Below are 12,450 nucleotides of genomic sequence, written 5' to 3' on the forward strand. Positions count from 1 at the left end.
GTACTTCAACCTACATCACAGACCTTCATGCATTTCAAATTTCAAAGCATAACCATCTGATCCCGTGCATCCAGACGTGCAATCGCATATGTGCATCATCGATAAAGCCGACCGATGCGTATCTCTCTTATTTCCACCGAGGGTGATCACAGATAGGAAAAGTTAAAATTATTTCTTACCCTTCGGTTCGGTCGACAAAACACAACCGTGAACAGGGGAGCGTGCGTGTTTTCGAAATGCTAGAAAACGATGGGAAGACCGTCGCTGTCAACATCGGCCAGATAACGCCCCGATGGAATGCGATTGGCAAGTGTGATGTTGCAATAACGCGATGGTGCAGAGCCTGCCGAGTACGGAATCGACTAGAACACGATTCAAATGCAAAGGGAAGACAAAGAAATGTTCAACAACAGACATTGTGCTGATTGTTTTGAACCAATCAAAGCGTATCGCAATTTCGCCGGAAGCATTTTCTAGCGTCACGCCGCAGACAGAGATGAATGTGGTGGCTGTGACTGATGCAATGCTGCAATTATGATCTATTCGTCATCATTTGACTTTCTTTTCGTGGCAAACTACCGACACAATATGTACACAAAAAAACCGGGACTTTCGTTAAAAAAATTGAACATGAAATTCGAAATAACTCGGTCGTCATTACCAGCGTCGTACCGCTGCTGCCAGTAGCGCGCGCGATCAAGTCACCCATGACGGGAAAACAACGCACTCATCGCGCGGGAGAGTCGGCAGCATCGTGGAGTGTTGCTGGTGAGCTCAGACCTAGGCGCAAACCCGAACAGATACACCTATAGAAAAACAAACAGGTGGTTTTTAATTCCCGTCCCGTACTGGCCCGGCACTACACACCCGGTGAGTGTGTAGCGAAGGAGGCATCACATTGTTATTATTTGCAGCACCGCCCCATGCTGCTCGGTGGAGCATCATCATCAGCCCCGAAGGATGAGCATATCGTCGTGTCGGTGTTTTCGGGAGTTGTGGAGGTTTGTTTTGATTCAGGTGCCGAATAATCTCGACCGCAAATCTCTCGACGAGAGACTGCACCGTGACGTCATCAACCGCACGCACAATACACGGCAGGAACACCCACCACTCCCGCCCAAGAAGAACCTGCCGAAGCCGTCGGGAATCTTGTTGTTGGCGTTGCAACCCCGGCGACGACACAGGTGCTCCACGATATGATTGCTCTCATTTTGTGGCCCAAATCTCATCAGGTGGTGAGCGCGAGAGTGAGCGATTGTTTGTGGCGTCGTGCCAAATATGCTGCCGGAAGGTGTAGATGTCAAAGGTGAGAAACCGCACGAGTGAGATCAGATGTTGTCTCATGATCTTCCGCACATCGGCTTCGGGTGACCGGTTCACCACAACAATGCGAAACCCTGCAGTGGTTCTGCACTTGGAGCCGATGCACAAGCTGGGAAAAGTTTGTAAAAAATACGTTGAAATTTAAGCTTCAACCATGATGATGGCCTCGGCCAAAAAAAAAGCCGTGGCTTCGGTTGTATTTTTACTCGGGGCGGCTCTTCCGAAACGCCGAAACTATGGCCTCCAAATGTCCATCTGTCAGGCCGCAAAAAAAAAAAAACCCCCAGCAGAAAACTCAACTCCCGTACACTGCCACCCGCTACCACCGCCGGCGTCACTTCCGTCGCGTGTGGCGCTGCTGCTGGTTGCACATTGTTTTGTTTTCGGCTCGATGATTTCTGTTTCTTCTGGCTACGCATTCTGAAAAACATGCCGCACCATCGACCACAGCAACATCAACAGCGGGGTATTAAAGAAAAACGACCTTACGATGAGATAACGGGCGCTCGGTATGGTTGGTGTACGACGCGGCAACACGATGACGGGCGCGATATATGCGCGGCGCGGAATCTTTGATCAAGGTCCTCCCATCATCCCCCAAGTGAACACCAACCACCCGCACACACTAGCGGCGAAATGCTGTGTGTGTGTGTACTGTTGGCCCTGTGTGCTTTAAACGGGAGGCGTTTCGATGGGCCAAACCTATCGAAACCACACACTTTGATGTTCGTCGTGTGAGACTAGTGTGAGAACGAACCTCCAAAAAAAAAAACAGACAAGAAAACATACTTCAGAAGATACCACCACAACATTTCACCGAGCCTTTGTGGTGCATGTTACGTCACATAACTTTCGTTCTAACGAGCCACGGCTCTCTTTCATCCGGCCGAAATCATGTCGGACCCGTTCACGGAGAGACCAATTTATCAATCATTTGTTATCGAACGAACATGAAAATGTCATGTAAGGACCGAGATCGAAGTCGATGTGGTTGCTGCTGTTGCTGCTACTATTTGCTAAGCCTTCACACGGCGGAAACCAAGCTTGGTGTAAAATATATTACCTTTTCACCAGGAATCTTGTCCACTTTCTTGCATTCCCAGCCGTTCGGGTGAATCCTTCTGCAAACTTCAATTATTCCTCCCGGAAGTGTCAGATATGACGGAAGGGATGGCTGGCGGGGATTTTAAAGACGAACGTCACCTTCACTCTGTACGAAACCTTTCAATGCGTAATAGACACAGCTGCCAGTAGCAAACTTGTACAAAAATAGTGACCAAACACCACTTGGTGAGAAGGCCCCACGAACTCGGAAGATTTATGTGTCGGTTTAGGGCAAGATTTTCACTGGGCGCACAAAAACAGCTTCACTGCGGTGAACCCACCACCGTTTGGGCGAAGATTTTCACTGGCACAACAAAACCAAATCCCCCGCGTACGTTGCGAGCGTTGGAGGACAAATATTTTCACACACAACACAATTTCTGTAAGACGCCCGCGCTGCGAAGGACTTTCAGTTACACTAGCCTTCCAGATTTGTTGCACATCGGCATTAGCACCAACACTAGCAGAATACCACCAGAGCTAGACGTTTTTCTTCTATCTTATTGGAATTTTCTTTCAACACAGCACACCAATCAGTTGGGTTTTGTGATGGGTGAAATCTGGCTACTTCAAAACATCGGACGACCACATCAATTGGATTTTCCGCACTTCCGATGGTGCGTGTGTCACGGCAGGTCAAAAACTAGACTTGCGACGCACAAACATTACACAACACAACTGCTCTTCAATACACGCTTCTGCGAATTATGTTATACACCGAAAACACGATCCGTACTGAATCTGATGTCTTTCTTTTTCACGTTATTGCTGTCGATCTGATTCATCAAGAAACTATTTTTAATGCTTTGCTTAACAAGTAATTGCTTCAGTTAATTTTTCATTTCACAACAATCTGTCTCGAACTGCTTACTGCTCAGTTTGTTACACATTTCAAACTTGTGTTTTACGTTTCCGAACCGAGGAGCATTCGCGTAACTCCTTAACGTTTGCGATACCGTTTTCGACGCGCGTACGTCCACACGCTTTGAGAGATCAGTGAGAACTGAGTGGTCACAATGAAACGCACTGCTAAACCGCTGCTGCTGTGCGTACGCGAGCGCCGTACAAACATAAAATGAAACGTGAGCTGAGCGAGAGCATAACAGTGAGTAAGGGAGAGAATGATGGGATGACTGCGAGAGTTGGTTACGATTTTTATTGCTAAGCTTAACAATATTGCTATGCGTGTTGGGAAAATTGTGGCATTTGCTTGAGCGAACGGTTTGATGTTGTGCTCTACATTTAATAGATTTGTTTCAGCTCAGTTTCTTTATCATATTAAGGATACTTCTAAACAAAAAATAAACGATTTATTAACATTTAAAAAAAGCATCAGTTTTTAAACATCTCAACATCGGAGAGAAGAGTAGATGAGTGAGAAAACGAGAGCTTGTTTATGGAAGAGAGCATTGCTTTAATGTTTACACTAGTGCGAAAGAGAGCGATCCAGAACGCTGCGGTGTAAACGAGACGCACAAACATACAGTGCACGCAATAAGGGAAAGAGCTCCCTCGTGGAGAGCAGCACTCATGCGCTGCGTTTTTTTTTTGCTTCAAACAGCTGATGATGCGGGGTCCTGCTATCTCTCGCCTACGTCGTGTATCATTGCTTCTCGTTCACTCTAGACGCACAGCAAAAAAAAAAAAACCATAAAAACAGCATGAGGAAAATGTGAAAATACATATTACGCTAGAGCGAGAAGGGTGAGAGAAACTGAAAGGGCCCTAAAGGAAAGCACTTCTTGAATATGCTGCAAACGAACGAGAACCAAAAAAAAAACAGACACACTCATCCGGTTGTGGGTAGAGTATAGTAGTGGGCGGGAGGAAATTACCATTTTTTTTGCTGCTGGTGGTGCTGCTGCCGTTATTGCTGCTTCTTCTTTTCCACCTACGGGGGTTGGATTAGAGCGAGTAGGATGGGTAGTATGGTGATGATGATAACAACGCTGCGTTCGAAAAAAGGAGCACGACGCTCGGTGAAGGACACGAGGATGCGAAAATCGCGGAAAATGCCTTGCCCATCTTGTTGTATTACCCTTGGTGTGCTGCCACAGCCTTAACACACCCCCATCCACCCCGAAGTAACCGAAGAACCGGATATCATCTTGCCTCACCTCACATGATCGTCCCTTGCCGCGATACCGTCCATAGTAGCCCGCTTCCCGTCATACAGAAGCAGTTCACACATTCGCACACAGATTCGCGCGCGTTATGCTTCAGAAGTGGGTGATGTGGACGGATTTTTTTTTGTGTTACTAAGTATCTTGCCGGTGTGTGTTTTTCTCCTTTTTCTCTTCACCTAAGAAGACAATTTTTTTTTTTGTGGGGTAAGAGACTCCGATTTAGGTGAAGGGGGTGTTGATTTTAAAGAGAAAAAAAAAACAGGCAGCAATGCTTTCAGACGGCTTCCGACGGCCTTTTAAGTAAGACTTTTTGACACAGAAGCATCTGTAACGCTTGCACATTGCTTGGTTTTTTCTTACGAGAGGGCCGGAGCAATCGGATTTTCGGAGTCGCGGTGGTTTCAGCAGATGCAATTAATTGCTTCAATCTACAAACAAACAAGAGGCACAAGATAATTTTTGAGGTTAAAGTTAGGAATTAGCATAAAATTACTTTCATCCGCCCTCACGGCCATAAAATGCAACTACAACATCCCCGATGTCGTGCAACCTCCGAATGTTCCGATCAGCTCGGTTTCATTTTACACAAGCTATCGTCAGCCACGTCGGAAGTTCCGATAACTTCAACCCTTCCACGATAGAGTACACGAGATAGCGCAAGGGGCCCCTTTTACACAAAACATGAAGCGGTTCTGAACCGAAACGACACCCATTTGGTTGCCAGATTAAAAACATTAAAAATCCTTCAACGATCCTGTAAACGCACCCTTGCGCGAATTCTCCCGCCCTGGAAGGAACACGCCGGAAGGGTTATCTTTTCGGCAGCCAAAAAGCAGCCAAGAAGCGCGCGGTTAAACCATCCCAGTCCAGCTCATGTGACACACACACACACACCATAGTGTCGAATGTCAAGGGTAAAGAAAATATATTAAGTACTCGCGTGAAGACCCAGCCACCCACCCAGCAGGTCCTGCTGAAGGAAGTGATCGTAAAATTTTGGGCCCCTCCCACCCCCAGTGTCGTCTCAGTGGTGCGAACAACCCATGCATACGGAGAGCGAAAATTCATTGTTTCATAAAACGCAATCGTGTGTATCGAGGCAAGCGAATGGGATTCCGCCCTTTGCGTCTGACTTTGTTTAGCTTACACCTCTGCTGCTGGCAACACTGCCCAGGGACGACGAAAGTTGATTGAAAAATCCTTCCTGTCGAGTGTATGGGTGAGGTAGGTAGGTAGATACTTTAATAGAGTTGCGAATTCACATCAAGCGGTGTGGGTTGTATGTTTTTGTAGAAAAGTTTACGTTCTATCTTCATCAGCTTGTTTTTTTTTATGTTGCGCTCTATTCTCCTCTGTCATTGCGCTTCACCATAGAAGCTTGGGCATCCGGTTCACAGCTAAACTAGCATGAAAAGAATCATAACGCAAAACTTTTTATACACCGGTAAGAACCGTTCCTTTATTCTGTTTGCTACTTTGAGCGTCATTTCTTCTTGGAAACCTTGAGAGATTGGCCGACAGGCAGGGAGAAAGGAGTGGAGTAACGGGAGGGGGAGTCTCCCCGTGCCAAAAACTAGTTCACTTTGCACGAGAGCTTTCTCCACGCTTAAGTTATACGCGATAAAACCTTGTCCATCTTCATCTCTAATGTTTTTGTTCCCAGCGAGCGCCCTTTCTCAGGTTTTCTTTGACAGATTCGCTCCTGCTGCCTCCAGACTTGGGGCGCTCCATTTTTCTTGTAATCTTGCTACTTGCTGGCTGCCTCACACATAAAAGCCCACCAGCAGTCTTGTCCTGTCAGCTGACTTTCGGATAACTATCGTCGAGTTGTGTGCTCAAGAATCTTCAAGAAATCCGAAGAAGAACTACCAGGCGAGCGGAACTTTCACTCTCGCGTCGAGCAAGGACAAACTTTGGCCGTGACGGACTTACCTCACGATTGGGCGGCGTAAATGAGAGATAACACGCTTGGAATGATGCATGCCTGGTGGGATTTGTGTTTGGGATAAAGTTTTGCATTCCCGTGAAGACTCGGAGTCAAATGGAGACAATAGTGTGATGCAGGGAAGCTTGGAGATAGAGAAAATATTATACATTTTATTCCTTCGTTTACTCCTAGCTGACGGGAGCGTAAATAGTTTGAAGCATTGTTTTTTGAAGCTTCCTCACACGGAGGGGATGTCAGTGTCGCTTCCCATTATGGAGTTATCTTTCGAGTAGTGGGTTTTGAAGTGACCATCAAAAGGCGTGAACGATCTGCTCATTGAAAAGCCATCTTGGCACGTGAAGCATACGCCTTTTCAATGAGGCCTCCCTAGAAGGTCTCCGCTTTGGTAACCGCAAGAACTCCATTCCTGTGCCGTAGAAATTCCAACCGAGCGGGTCATAAGCTGGCTTTGATGTTGGAATTATTTTAATGAAATTCTATCCATCATGCACACTATAAACCCGTACTAAGCCTCCATCAACGGGACGACATAAAATGGTTGTTGCATTTGGATTTGTTGGTGTTTCACCAGACGAAAATCACAGGCGCACAGCGAACACGAAATATGGCGCCTTCTATCACGTTGTTCGTGTCCTCGAATGGCCGTCGGCGCTTGAGTGCAACAACAACAGCCCTCCGTGCGTGGAAAGCCGTGCGTGAAGGAGTGAAATCAATCATGAGCGCACCACACAGACACTCGAGATACGGTCCGAAAATGTAACCCCGTGGTTGATTGATCCATGGGTAACCCGGGAGAAGGGGAGAACGATGGTGATGCTCCTAGACGTATAGGACGACTTGAATCTCATTTACTTCCCGAGAATGGGGAAAACTAAGAGACCCTCGGAGGAGCAGCAGAAGTAGCAGCAATCGGGTGGGTGAAGAAGAATGCTTAACGAGCGTTTCGCCTGTCGTCGATCCCATCATCTCCCGGAGGCCAAGCGGGAGAAACAAGCGTAAGAAATCATCATTAATAGGCGGAGAGGCCCCCAAAACACAATGGAGACCCCGGCTGATGGATGGTGTTTTGCCTGTCCGACCCACAAACACGAGTAGGGTGGTGTGGTTGGACTTTTTTTTTTTGTGTTCGTTGTTGTTTGGTCTGCTTTTTGTCTGCTTACATTTCCCAGTACTTGGAAAGATGTTGGCCGAAAGATAGAATTAGTTTGCGCCGTGCATCTGTAAAATGAATGATAATTTTCTACGTGATAGAATAATAAAACGGGGCATGTTAATGTGCCTTTGAGTAGAAAAATGAGCCTCTTTTCTTCGAATGAACGGACTAATTTTCATAAGATTCTTCCGTGGCTTAAAGCTTCACACTTTCGGAGCGATTGAAGATAATCAGAACGATGCTTGAAATCTATCGTGTCAGGAATGTCTAGGTATAGCCGATTCTAAGATGACAGTTGGCTTCAGAAATATGCAACAACAAAAGCTTTAAGAACCATTAGAAACCAGGTACAAAGGCAACAATTTAACGTGTAATTGGACCACACTCTGCTGAGCTATTTTGACAGCTAATCTCGCCACAGATTAATTAATCTTGCGTTCAAAAATTAGATTGAAAAATAAACCTAAAACACACTCTTATCGTGATGTCTATCTTGTTTATCCTTGAAGTAAACATACACTACACATGTTTAACTCGTGACCCATGAAATCAGTGTTGTTGCTCAGAGAAACCCTGTACAAATTGATAAAACCCAAAAACCGGTCACTGGTTGTAGCATGTGGTTCCTTTTGGAAGTTTATATGATTTTCGTTCTTGGCCTTGCTTCCTGCCTGTCTTCCTACACACCGCCACACGCCTGCGACGGTTGGATACTTCGGCCGAGTGTAGCATACGACGGTGCGAAGAGGATCCCAACAACAAGTGGTCGAGGATGTGTCAAGAGCATCGATCATCGTCATCATAACCGTCCCATTGGCCGAAAAGCTATCATCGGGGGCGCACTTCGGAGCGGACGTCTCCTCGTCCGAGCGGAGCAAAGCACCGATACGAGTACCATTATCCAAAAAAAAAGAAGAGCCGAGAACTGAACCAAATGTGGTCAGTTGCGTCGCTCGTTCGACCAGATTTCATGTATCTGATTTTATTTTACCCCACTATCGTTCCCTACTTCCAGCACAGCCGGCGACTACACACAATCTTTTCTCACTCTTTCAAAGCGCGAGCTGCAGCATCTCACGTTGGGCCCAAAACCCACTTGAAGTCGCTCAAAAATCCATCAATCAACGTTATGAGCCTTCGAGTGGGGTTTTTTTTTTCACCTCTGGCTCTGTCCATACTCTGTCCCGCGTCAAGTTGGTCAGCGCCGGTGGCGCCATCTGATGTAGTACAGCGCCGCTACAGGGCTCCCTGCGTTAAGCTAATGTTTCCAACCAGCTTCCGAGAACTTTAATCCGTGAGCGAAGTTCCCCGGAGCAAAGTTTCCTCGGTGTCGACTTCATAAAATCTAATCGAAAGTAACAAGTGCGTGACTCGTTAAATATTTACCGAGATCTTCCTCGCCGGTGTGAATCCGTACGTCCTCGGGACGCTTTGGACGCGCTTGTCACCTTTGGACTTTTGTCGCTTGCTGTCCCTCGACTCCTCCCATGACGCTCGAAAACCCCATGCAGCTTCCGGAACGAGCAGCTAGTGACGGTTCCGGTTGTCTGAATGTGTTTCATTCATTTTATACCATCCGATTGAGGAAACGGAGGAAACTCGTCCATCTCCGGTAGAAAAGTAATCGTCAGTCAGGGACCACCAGTCGAGAGAGATTTGTCCTGCTTCCCAACCTAGCCAGGCACAATGTTGCAATAATCCTACCGACACTCCAGCCCACCTTCACCCAGCCCGCGCGCTCTCGTAACAGTTGGTGTTTGGTGAGAAGAAAATTTGTCTTCGGAAAAAGTTAGCAAGGCACAATCGGAACAGCTAGAAAATATAAATAAAGAAAGAGGGAAAATAAAAACGCATGTCCCTGCTTTTGTCTGGGATGTGGGAGGGGAGGGGGGGTCTTTCTTGCCCTGCCTCCTCACCACTTCCACTACCCCTTCAAACAATAAACCAACCAGTTTCTGGTTCGGGTGATGGATGGCGTACTGGCTAGGAAATGTCACTCTTAATCGAACAGAAATCTATTCTAGGTTCTGAATCTGGCATGCAGGCAAGTGCCGGGAAGGGTAGCCAGTGTTGTTTGACAGCGGATAAAATAAAAGTATAGTTTTTGCACAACCATCGCATCCGACAGCTTGTTTGCTTTAACCCTCCCCGTCCAACTCCAGCCAACTACAACCAGTTCCCATCAACCAACACGCACTCGTCGTTGCGTCGTCGATCTTTGCGACGTTTAAGGAGACCTGAGTAGTAGTCCTCCGTTGTTCCATCCCGCAGATCAAACGTTTCATCATCGACTCGTTAAGGACCTGTACGATAGCGTCGACTGTTCGACATCCTGCAGCCAGTTTCCCAATCGCTGTACCTACAATTGCAGTGAAACAGCGGGACCTGTCCTACCACACATCCCAAGGTTTGTCCCTCCGGAACCATTTCCGTTCAGGACAAGAAAGTCGAAAGAATGTCCCTGGAATGCTAGCGAGTATTTTCATTTCTTTAAGCGAATGATAAAAGTCTCGTTTTGAGTCTCGGCTTGGGTTGGGTACTGCCACCCGGTGACTATCTCCGGTGTTCCATCTACGAAGATGGCGGCGATAATTGAAATTGCACCGAAGTCAAACGCGCTTTGCAAGACACAGCCGACGAATGTTTGACATTCTGTCGATGGCACAACGGAATCTGCTCCGTTTGGAATCCTTTATTTTCACGTTTTTTCTTCTATTTACATTACCGGATGGCGTTGAAAAACAGGAAAGAAAATGGTATCCGGGATGGGAGCAAATGACAGGATCATCATTAGTCCTGAGTGTGATTTTTGAGATAATGAAGGTAGTGAACGTGTTAATTTGATTCGTGAATTTGCTTTCTCATTTGTTGCGAAATTAATCACAATCAGTTTCATCAGTTACAGAAAAATAAAAACAAACGAAGCGGATTCAAGGAACAGTTTTTTGACGTTACACCAGATGAAAAAAAAAAGTCAATCGTGAACAGTATCCTTACCTGAATTATTTCATGCTTTAATGGTTCTTAAAGCGACTGTGCAGCAGTAACACTTACACCAAAGCATTGCCCATTACTCTCCGTCCTCAGTGCCATTTCTAATTATTCTACGATCGATCTATGAATATTCATTCGCGCCGGCTGTATTCCACCCCAACTGCATCCGGGGAGAGGTTGACAGTACGAAAGGAAAACTTCGCGCTTGGATTCCTACCGCAAACGATGCGTGCACCGTTCACCATTCTAAGAGACAATTAACTTTCGCCGTGATATTTCTATTCCCTTCAGCTTCGGCTCGGTTGTGAGCTTCCTTGAGCATTAATTAGCCTTTTTAATGAGTTTGTTTAACATCTTTAAGGAATAACAGAAGCTGTCTGCGTACAGGTGCTTCCTTTAAGACATCGAAAGCGAATGGCTTCGCGTAACGCGCCTAAAACCACTGACGGTGACTGGCCCTCACGAATTGGATTGCATTTAATCAGCAGTTAATGCGAAATAGCGGCCTCTTCTACGACGCAATTAATGGGAGCTCTTCTGAGGATTGATGTTTTACATTGCACATTTTTATAGTCCAAAAGGTAAATTTTACATCGCATTTTACGCATTTTATTTACTTTGCTGAATCTCATTCAACTCCCTTTTAAACGGCAAAGCAATCCTGGGCTCAAATTGCTCGAATCCTTAGTAATTTCCCTGAACAGTGGTGTTTCCTGCAGTGGCTATAATGCGATAGCAATACACAAGTATCGGCAATCGAAAACCTCCAACCTAGGTTGAAGTGGTTTTGTTGGCTTCCAGAAACTACTCGACTTTGCGCAGTACGAACAGGCCACCAGAAAGGCTAATGCATTTACCGTCAACACCCTTCGCTTTGGCGCGAGCGAATATTTTAGTGATAAAGTGCACCGTGTGGGGTTGGCGGAGGAGTTGAAGTGACGTTACATAAAACCTTAATTAAAAACACAAATTTTGCAAGTACGCCTCTCGGCAGAATCGGCAAAACAGCGTTCCTCAGTAACCCTTACCGACGATGGGGGATTGCGTCTGTAAATAGTGTCCAAAAACTTCCAGGGCACTCCCTCTTCAGCACTCAGAAGCACTCCGGCTACGTGGTAGAACCTTTCCGCCGGATAGCTATGTCCAGCAGCACGTAATTCAAGAGCTGGTCTTGGTGCAGGATCCGAGACCGGTATGATAAAAATTTATAGCCTTTAATAACGCCAAACCACGGGAAAGGTTAGGACGGGCTGGGGCCCAATGCTGGTGATGGAGAACATTTTAGTTTGTGCCCAAACGATAGCAACCATAGGAATGTAACCGATCCCTACACACTCAACCCGACAGCCGAATGTCGAACGTGAGTGTAAATTTTACCCCAATTTTTCGGAGGTCTCCATTTCACTATGCTTTAAAACGGCATGTGACGTTACGCTGGTAGAGATGGCGAGCTTTCACGATCCCAACTATCGATGATGATAGGAAATGCAAGTTGTGTGCGTTCTAAGCCGTGCCCCCGTTTTCCGATGTTCGGCAGTCATTATGCACACATGATTCTCGGTGCGTGACCCTTGCCCGATCCGCATCCGGAAAGCCAACTGCTTAAACCATGTGGAAAGAGCAACGAATCGAATGCATCGAATTTAAATTAAATTATTCAACCAAACCCTTTTCTAATCGATCGATTTTACTGAGCAAGGGGCCGGAACACAATACAGAAAGGGACTGTTGCTTCACACAAAACCGTAGTGTCGCAACAATTGTAAGTGTACTTTTTTTTACAATCATTAAATTTTCAAATA

At 46.3% G+C, this 12,450-nt stretch overlaps 1 protein-coding gene across 7 annotated transcripts in view; it reads right to left on the reverse strand.

Moving 5' to 3' along the window:
• Window positions 1-12,450, reverse strand: part of LOC118504626 (protein winged eye) — a 263,745-nt gene that overhangs the window by 105,885 nt on the left and 145,410 nt on the right. For 6 of the 7 annotated variants that reach the window (XM_036039333.1, XM_036039337.1, XM_036039336.1 and 3 more), the window contains exon 1: window positions 2,387-3,446. The exons of the other annotated variant lie outside the window; for it this stretch is intronic. The gene's annotated coding sequence lies outside the window, so the exon portion shown is untranslated. Of the gene's footprint in view, window positions 1-2,386; window positions 3,447-12,450 lie in introns of those variants that run through there. 7 annotated transcript variants of the gene reach the window in all.

This window comes from Anopheles stephensi, chromosome 2, assembly GCF_013141755.1.
Source record: "Anopheles stephensi strain Indian chromosome 2, UCI_ANSTEP_V1.0, whole genome shotgun sequence".
Taxonomy (NCBI): domain Eukaryota; kingdom Metazoa; phylum Arthropoda; class Insecta; order Diptera; family Culicidae; genus Anopheles; species Anopheles stephensi.